Source organism: Populus trichocarpa, chromosome 17, assembly GCF_000002775.5.
Source record: "Populus trichocarpa isolate Nisqually-1 chromosome 17, P.trichocarpa_v4.1, whole genome shotgun sequence".
NCBI lineage: Eukaryota > Viridiplantae > Streptophyta > Magnoliopsida > Malpighiales > Salicaceae > Populus > Populus trichocarpa.
This window is the reverse complement of record NC_037301.2, coordinates 10,821,365-10,831,491: the sequence shown is the minus strand read 5'-3', so window position 1 is coordinate 10,831,491 and position 10,127 is coordinate 10,821,365. Positions and strand designations below refer to the sequence as shown.

General features: G+C 38.8%; 1 pseudogene; it reads right to left on the bottom strand.

The window, feature by feature from the left end:
• Nucleotides 1-1,664: 1,664 nt before the first annotated feature.
• Nucleotides 1,665-9,512, bottom strand: LOC18109527 (receptor-like protein kinase FERONIA; annotated as a pseudogene).
• Nucleotides 9,513-10,127: the final 615 nt, after the last annotated feature.

Genomic DNA, 10,127 nt, shown 5'->3' with positions numbered 1-10,127 from the left:
CTATTTATAAGACTTGTAAACATCTAAGAAAGCAGACTTTATTAGTTTTATTTTTAGATAAATAAATTATAAATTTATAGTTCTTTTTCTATATATGCATAAAATTATCATTACAGGTCTCGATCGGCTGCATCAACCATGCTTTGAGTTGTTTAATTTTTTTTTTTATTATTTCATATTAAGCATAAACAGGTAGGTAGTGAAAGGGAAATTAAGAATTATGCAGAATTGAACAAAAAATGAAAGGTCAATTTTTAAAATAGGATGCCCACTCCGGAGTGGAAACTGGAATATCAAAGGCAAATACATGTTGTTGGCAAAGTTCCAAGCCTTCGAAATGTCCAATGCACGTTATGAGGCAACAAATAGAGTGGACCATTTGGAAGTGGAAGAAGTGACCTTTGAAAGGTCGTCTGTGTTGTGTCGTAAGTGACCTTTGATATGTCGTCTCGTCTGTGCTGTGTAGCAGTGACCTTTGAAAGGCATCAAAGACTTCCAAGTCGTTGGCGTTATGCAATCAATAATTCAACATTAAAAAAATCCGCACTTTCCAAGAAAATTATATTTCGCAAAATAATAACATTAAAGTCTTATAATGTTATTATCACTATATTATATACATGACAATCAATGTATTCTATTAGTTACTTCTTCAGCTGCTGACCTTTCTTTATTGATTTTCATAAATTTATTGATTTTTCGTCCCTAACATGTGAAAATTAGCTGGAAATGACGTCAGATTTTTCGTCCCTAACATGTGGACCTTTCTTTATTGATTTTCATAAATTTAGATATAACTACTAAATTCAGGTTGTTTTATCTTATTAATTTATGCAATCATTTTAATTCTTATTTAATATTTTTTTTTTCTTATTTTCTCTACAATATCACTTGATAAGTTGGCAAAGATAATGATGTCCAATATATTTCGGAAAATAATAACATGAAAGTCTTACAATATGTTATCAATTTACTATTTTAATAATACCATATATCTGCATGCAATAAATATATTTTCTAGTTTTTTTTATTGTGTGTAAAGAAAATTTTATGGTGCTCAAAAAATAACTAGTGATATTTTATTAGTTACTTCTTGAGTTGACCTTGAAAAAAAAAAGAAATTAAAACTTATAACTCATCAAAAATACTAATAATATCTATATTTAAAATATCTCTCTCTCTCTCTCTCTCTCTCTCTCTCTCTCTCTCTATATATATATATATATATATATATATATATATATATATATATATATAATTTTATTAATTGACTTTATTATTTTTTTATTGGAGAAATATTCTTTAGAAATTATTTTAAAATTAAGAAAAAATAGAAGAACTTCTTCTATTTTATTTGAATCTGAGTATATGTCAAATAATCTTGTTTTTATATGTAAAATAAAATTTGGTTTCAACATATTTTGATTAAACATGTTATGATAGGAGTAAGGAACACATTTTTTGGGAAAAAAAGTCAGCTTTTTTATTTTATAAATAAAGAGTTGCTTGCATAGAGAGAATCTTCTCAGTCTACTGATTTCCTTTCATCCAAGTGATCCGAATTTTGAATCAGATAGCTTGAGCATCCCTAACTTCTTAATTACTAAGCATGCACTTGTTCATATTGTTAGCTTGAAATTGTGGTGATCTTGCGGCTGAGTGACCAAATAACATGAAAAATTGGTTCCAATTAATGCTGAATATGCAGAGTAGTGCAATAAAATCATTCTATCAGACACAATAATTATCACTACCAAAATTATTCAAACAAGTAATGCATATATACGCATCCATAGGTATTTCAGCTAGAAACCTTTGTCTTGAGGCCTATACTAACTTAGCATGCTAACTAGCTTGCTTCTCATCGCCCTTTTGGGTTCATGATCTCAGAGAACACAGCACCAGACATCATTTTCTCCGACTCGTTGCTTAGAAAACTCTGTCCGTGGCTGCTGATTGTTGTTGCCATTTCCAAAATGCGGGAATTCACAACTAGTTCACTGCCAGTACTAAACAAATTACTGCTGTCATCGATTGAGGAGCCTTTCAGAGGACTCACCATGTCAACTTCTTTCTCAGTTTGAGCCCCTTTGACATTCTCGTCTGCGCTCCCTTGCAGTTGTAATGCAAACTCAAGGCCCCAAACCACATCCGTCATCGATGGCCTTTCGATTCCATTCTCGAGCAAGCATCTCACTGCAACATCAACAAATTTTTTCAGACAATCTGGTGAGATCTTTCCATCCAGATACGGATCAATGATTTCATTAATCGTTCCGTTGCTGTGGCTTTGTCTAGCCAACTCTGCTAGACTTGCTGGCACTGCTGATCGGTTTATTGCTGGTCTAGCACACAATACCTCGAACAACACAACCCCAAATGAATAGACATCAGATTTTTCTGTCAATTGCTGGCGTTGACAATACTCGGGATCCAAGTACCCAATGCTACCTTTCACAACGGTGCTCACGTGGCCCTTTGATGTGCTCGTAGGGCCTGTTTTGGACAATCCGAAATCCGAAACTTTGGCCACCCATTTCTCATCCAGCAAGATATTTGTTGTCTTCACATCACGATGAATGACAGTGTGCTTTGCACCTGTGTGAAGGTAATGCAACCCACGGGCAGCACCGATGCAAATCTCTAGGCGTTGAGTCCATGAAAGTGGAGGATTATCAGTTCTGTAGAGATGATCACGAAGCGTCCCCCGAGCCATATAATCAGACACCAGGATCATCTCATTATTCTCATTACAGTAACCAATTAGAGAAACCAAATGGCGGAATCTAAGCTGGGAGAGCATCTCGATCTCTGTCTTGAACTCGGTTGCACCCTGCTGTGAACTTGGATTCAATCGCTTGATCGCAGCATGAAGAGAATGATATATTCTTATTGTATTACAAAGAAAGCAAAGGTTACAATTTATATTAATGGCTTAATACAAATAGCCTACATTATAGCCTACGATCAGAACTAATTATCTATGAATAAGGAAACAAATAAGTAAAGATTCAATTACAGTATTTGCCTAAACTTGATTTCCTATTCTGTGGTTGATTTCCTATGCTGTGCTTGGTTTCCTTTAACACTCCCCCTCAAGTTGGAGTGTATGTTAATTACACCCAACTTGCTAAGTAAAGTCTCAAACTGTGTGGAGCTTAATGGCTTAGTAAACAAGTCAGCCGGTTGATGTGTAGTTTGAATGTAGGTTGTCTGAATCATTCCTGCTTGAATTTTCTCACATATCAAATGACAGTCTATTTCTATGTGCTTGGTTAGCTCATGAAAGACGGGATTCGATGCTATGTGCATTGCTGCTTGATTATCGCAGAATAAGGTTACCGGCTGTGTGTGATTTATCTGCAAGTCCTTCAAAATGTTTTTCAGCCATGTAAATTCGCAGCATGTAGTAGCCATGGAGCGATATTCTGCCTCTGCACTTGAACGTGATATTGTTGTCTGTTTCTTGGTCCTCCATGAAACTGGTGCTTCTCCAAGTAAAATGCAGTAACCAGTAACTGATCTTCTCGTGTCCTTACAACGAGCCCAATCAGCATCACAAAATGCTCGTAACTGAAGTGCACCTGTGGACGGCAACAGGATGCCTTGCCCAGGTGTTTGTTTGATATATTTGAGCACTTTATAAGCTGCATCCAGATGTGGTTGGCGGGGCTTGTCCATGAACTGACTTAGGATGTGCACAGCATAAGTCAAGTCTGGTCTAGTTATTGTAAGGTAGAGTAACCTGCCAACTAACCTCTTGTATGTTGATCCATCTTCCAAAAGCTTTCCATCGGATTGTGTTAGGGACACATTTTGCTCCAGGGAAACCGAGATGGCTTGACACCCAAAAACCCCGCATCATCCAAAATGTCGAGTGCATATTTTCTCTATGACAAACTAATGCCATGTCGTGATCTGGCAACCTCGATGCCAAGAAAGTATTTCAGTTGCCCCAAGTCCTTAAGTTTGAATTGTTTCGACAAGAAGAGTTTGGTGTTCTCTATGTCCTGCAAATTATTCCCAGCTAATATCACATCATCAACATATATCAGTAATGCTAGAAAGTTACCATGATGGCTTTGGACGAACAAGGAATAATCAGATAGGGACTGATGGAATCCTGCAGCCTTGAGTGCACCGGACAGCTTGATAAACCACTGTCTAGAGGCTTGTTTTAAGCCATACAGGGATTTATGAAGTTTGCAAACGCGTGTCTCCCCCTTTCGCCCGAAGCCAGGAGGCAAAGTCATGTATACGTCCTCATCCAAGTCACCATGCAAGAATGCATTGTTGACATCAAGTTGATGTAAATGCCAACCACGTAAAGCTGCCATACTAAGTAAGAGGCGGACAGTGACCATCTTGGCTACGGGAGCAAAGGTTTCCTGATAATCAACGATTCAACGCCTTCAACTTGGTTGTAGCCCTTAGCCACCAGTCGTGCCTTATAGCGTTACACTGTCCCATCGGCCTTCAACTTGATTTTGTATACCCATTTGCAGCCAATTGGCCGTTTGTGGGATGGTAAAGGTACCAAACTCCAAGTCCCAGTGGCCTGTAAAGCAGCTATCTCATGGTGCATGGGCTCACGCCACTGAGGATGTTGAACAGCCTGTGAAAAACTAATGGGTTCTTTGAGGAGAGTGAGTTGAGCAGTATAAGCTTTGTGATGGGAAGAAAGGTGAGTATAAGATAAATAGGCAGAGAGGGGATAAGCAGTACCTGAAGTGTGAACCATGTTCGTGGATGATGTCGGGTCAGGCCTTGAAGGGAGAGTCATGGCAAGATGAAAATCCTGCAAGTAAGAAGGAGTGGTGATAGAACGACTGCCACGACGAAGGGTAGGAATGGGCACAGGTGAAGAGGTGTTCTGTATGGGAGATAAATCGAGTAGTGGATTTTCAGTAGGACTGGCTGGAGATGGGGACTCTGTGAGGGGAGCTAGAGGAGTAGATGAGGTGGGGGAAGGATGGGTCTGGGAATTGGGTGAGTTAGGAAGTGGAGGACAGGGAAGCAGAGGAGGGGGTTCAAAATGTATGTCGAAAGGTAAGGATGGAGTGGGAGTGGGGGTGGGAGGCGAAAATGATGGGGGATTAGTAGGTGATGCAGATGTAAGAAAGGGAAATATGGATTCAAAGAAAACGACATCCCTGGAGACTATTATTCGTTGTGTAGCTAGATCAAAAACTCTATACCCCTTTTTCCCATAAGGATAGCCAAGAAAAATACACCGAGATGCTCGAGGATCAAATTTGGAGCGACTTTGGGCATGGGTGGAAACAAAACATAAGCAACCAAATACTCGTAAGTGCGAGTCATTGGGAACTATGTTGAAGAGTTTTTCATATGGTGTTTTTCCATGGAGAGTGGGGGTTGGTGTTCGATTTATGAGATAAGCGGAAGCAAGAATAGCGTCACCCCAAAATTGGTGAGGAAGACCGGCTTGAAGAAGTAAAGCACGTGCCATATTTAACAAATGCCTATGTTTGCGTTCGGTAACGCCATTTTGTTGTGGAGTGTTAATGCAACTGGTTTGATGAATAATACCTTTGTGAGCGTAAAAGCTTTCAAGTTTGAATTCAAGACCATTATCACTACGAATCATTTTGACTTTGGAATCAAATTGGTTTTCAGTCATGTTGATGAAATTGACTAGAAGATCCCTAGTGTCGGATTTGTGTTTCATAAGATAAATCCATGTGCATCTAGTATGATCATCAACGATAGTAAAAAAATATTTGGCACCTGAAATAGAAGGAATTTTATAACCACCCCAAATGTCAACATGGATTAAATCAAATGAAGATGTAGTAGTAATGGAACTTGAAGAAAATGAAAGTCTGGTTTGTTTTGCTAACGGACAAATCAAACACTTGTCTTTAGAGCAAGAATTAACTTTAGGAAATAATGGAGAGACTTTGGTTGAGGGATGCCCAAGACGTTGATGCCAAAGGTTCGGGTTAGAAGTTTTGGCATGGTTGCAGGTTCCTTTCTTGGCTTGGTCGAGAAAGTAGAGACCCTCCCGTTCAATTCCCGTCCCAATCATCTTCCTCGAACGTAGGTCCTGAATCACACAAAATTGGCTTAGAAAAATGGTTATGCAAGAAGAATCAAAGGCTAGTTTGCTAATGGAAATTAAATTCAATCGGAAATATGGGACACATAAAACATTATCAAGGATCAAATCAGGAAATAGATGAACTCTGCCTATGTGAGTTACTTGTGTTATTGATCCATTCGGTAATTCAACAGTGTGGCCATTAACCGGTCTTGAGTATGTGAGCAGATTTTGGTCATAAATCATATGATCTGTGCACCCACTATCCAAAATCCATGTGCTCCTGTTGCCATTGGAGAAGAGTGAAAAAGCTTTACCTGAGAGCTCATCATGAGTTGGACAGTTACTAACATGGTTGGCAGAGGATGTTTTAGTTTTTAACATGCTGAGTATCTGTTTGCACTCGTCAGGTGTGAAAGGAAAGTTCATCTCCTTCCTTTTATTCTCATGGGATGCAACTTGATTTCCCTTGGAAATTGCCATATTAAACTCAGCTTCAGTTACTGCTTTCTTCTTGCGACAATATTCAACCGTATGTCCCTTCCAGCGGCAGAAAGTGCATCTGAGATGTGCGCGACAATCCTTGGTGTTGTGATTTGTTCTGTTGCATCTGGAGCATCTCTGTTCAGTTTCAGTCTCATGGCTTGAATTCTTTACGGCAAAGGTAGCAGCCTCTGGTTGAGCAAGACTTTTCCCAGTTGTCACTTCTGATTGTTTTTCATGACGAAGAACCAGTGAATATGCCTTGTTTATTGTTGGTAATGGATCCTGCAACAGAGTGTTGCTACGAACACCCACATACGAATCACTAAGACCCATGAGAAATTTCATGGTTTTCTGTGTGTCCAGATATGCAGCCACTTCCTTGGTTGATCCACAAGTGCATGTTGGAAAGGTGCAGAGTGCATCACGCTCATCCCATAAACCTTTCAGTTTTGTAAAGTAGGATCCCACAGACATGTTGCCTTGCACATAGTTGTGAATTTCATTCTCAATATTAAATAACTGAACCACTTTCACATGTGAGAATCTTTCTTGTAAATCAAGCCACATTTGTCTGGTATCCTTGCAGTTGATGACGCTGGCTGCAATATCTTTGGACATAGATCCCAGCAGCCAAGTTTTAACCAAACTATTACACCGATTCCATTGTTGATGCTCATCTGGTTTCTTCTCATCAGGCTCCTTCATTGAGCCATCTATAAATCCAATCTTGTTTTTAACTGTCAGAGCCATAGTCATGGATTGGCTCCATGTGCTGTAGTTGTCTTCAACCAAAGGTTGTGGCACAAGAACAGCGCCAGGTTGATCTGAATGGTGAAGGTAAAGCTGGTGATTGGGATGATCCCATCTTGCTCCTGAAGACATGCTTCCTTGGTTTTCGTCTCCCATGGAAGTTGGCTAAAGGGTTTGTGTTTTATTTTGATACCTAGATTAATTGCTCTGATACCATGAAAAGAATGATATATTTTTATTGTATTACAGAGAAAGCAAAGGTTACAATTTATACTAATGGCTTAATACAAAGAGCCTATATTATAGCCTACGATCAAACCTAATTATCTATGAATAAGGAAACAAATAAGTAAAGATTCAATTACAGTATTTGCCTAAACTTGATTTTCTATTCTGTGGTTGATTTCCTATGCTGTGCTTTGTTTCCTTTAACACAGCACGATTGACTCCACCACCAAATATAATCCTTTGTACACGTTACCAAAGCCACCAACACCAATAATGAATGAATCGTCGAAGTTGTTTGTGGCTGCTATGATCTCGACTAGCTAGCGAGAAACGGTAGCATAGATCAGAAGGTAGAGATGACCTATGGGTCTTTGTTGACTTTCTTGAAGAGGAAACAAGAGGGCTTAAGTTTGAAGCTGCATCACCAGAAACCAAGTCCTTGAATTTTTGGACTCTTCTCCGGAAAATCAAGAGAAATAGAACAGAGACGACAACAATGCCCGAAACAGCAGAACAATAATGGCGACTGTTCTTCTTCGACTATGCTTTGGCTTTGTTGAGGTCGCGCTAGGAGTATTACTAAAGGGGCTGTCAGGATACGCGTCAGGATTTGGTCCGGCAAGATTGTCTGAGTTGCTCAATTTGAAGATTTCAGCTCCATTCAACATTGCATCAAAAAACTTAGTAGACTGAATAGGGTGCAATGCAATTGACAAATTCTGTATCTCTTCGTTTCCTCTGGCATCCATCATCACTTCGTAATCTTTGTATATGGGAACCCCATATCCATCAGCCCAAGAGATTATATCTGCATAATTCTCTGCCGTTTGATTAGCGATATATATTTTAAAGACTAGATCGCCTTTTTGCAATATAATCGGTATAAACTGACAGAAATGAAGCCTAACAAGATAGGTGAATCTGGAGTGGACCGGAAACTCCCAAGTCAGATTGTATTTCTCATTTACAGTTGAATTGTTCGCCATGGCCCTAGCAGTTCGATAGAGCACGTCAGGTGCAGCATAGCGAGTGTGGTTATTATACTGAAGTTGAATAGTGTCATTATATTCAAAAGCGCTTGGTCGAGCATCCGTCAAGTAATCGACATCGCTTAACCAACTTCGAAACATGCCAGTGTCGTAGGGCGGTGTGATCTCTCCCCCACCCACATTTACTCGGTACATGATCTCTAAAGCAGTTTTGTTTTCAAGGGGAAGATAGAACTCCCGGTCAAAATCATACGGCCCTGGGTCATCTCCTGCAGTACTGTAATAAAGATTGGTGGGCATGGATACGATTTCAATCCCGTTGATGAAAGCATATGCATCAGCTACATGAGGGCTTGGCGTGAACGTTATGCTCAGATTTTTCTGCTCATCTTCAACATTTAAGATGAATTCTCTGGCGTAACCTCCTCGTTCACCACGTGGGTCAGTGTAATGGAAGCCACTGAAGTTGCTAAGAAAGGTATAGCGACCGGTTGTGACAGAAAAAGATGCTTTAGACCTGTTGAAACCAGTGTAGGAAGCTGGATTGAAATGGAGGCGAACAAACTTAGGTCCTGTTGTTGTGACAGGAAATGTGTAGGTGAATTGGGAGAGAGAGACGCGAGCAGTATAATAAGGTACAGAGCTAGTGGAGGCTCCATTTGCTGTGAGATTTGTTGTGGGGCTGTCTTGATCTAGAAGGGCCACTTTTGAGTTGATGTCTGCAGTCCATTGCCTACCGTTTACAAAAATCTGGGAGGATGAACCACAATCAAGCGCTATGCTATCGAGAGGGACGTAAGGTGGTGGTAGATCCCCGGTTACAAGGATGGTGAGATGGAGGAACAGGAAGGAGAGGTGCAGAGGAGTGAAGAGAGATAAGTTTGTGAGAGAGAGAGATTTGCTGCTGCTGCTGCTACTCATTTTGTTTTTGGCCAGAGGAGGAGAGATGAAGAAATCAAGAGGAGAAGCTCCTTTTAATTACATGCTGAGAGGAGTTTAAGTCATGCTATAGTTGACCGATTCTAATTTTTTTATTCTAATCGTTTTCAAGTAGTAGTAATTATAAAAGTCTCATTGAGTAGAATCAATGGAGCATTTGGCAAAGGGACAATATAGGAAGACCTTCGAAAGGTCTTTGATAGTACGAGTGGGGTTCCAAGTCGTTGGCTGTATTCTATCAACTTTATCTTTAGAATAAAAATCTGATATATGTTTTTCTTTATTTTTTTAGGAATATATAATCTTTAAAGATGTTGCTCAAGTGAAGCAATTTGGTATTTCTTTATATTAAAAGCAATCTTGGATAATTTCATGATCAAAAGAATCTGTATGTAGTCATCTTATAAAATATATTAAAATAAATTTTTTATTCAATCAAACGATAATAGAAATAAACACACATATTAAATTGATTAAATAAAATAAAAGAAAAAAAAATAATATGCAAGGCTGCACATATTAGAAATATTATTTGAAAATAATCTTTTTTATTTTTAAAAATAAAATTCATCTATACAAAATATTAAAAAAAATTATAAATAAATCAGAAAAACCTCCTCAAAAATTAAATGCATAATTCAAAAATAATTGTCATTTCAAAGATGCTCTCTAAA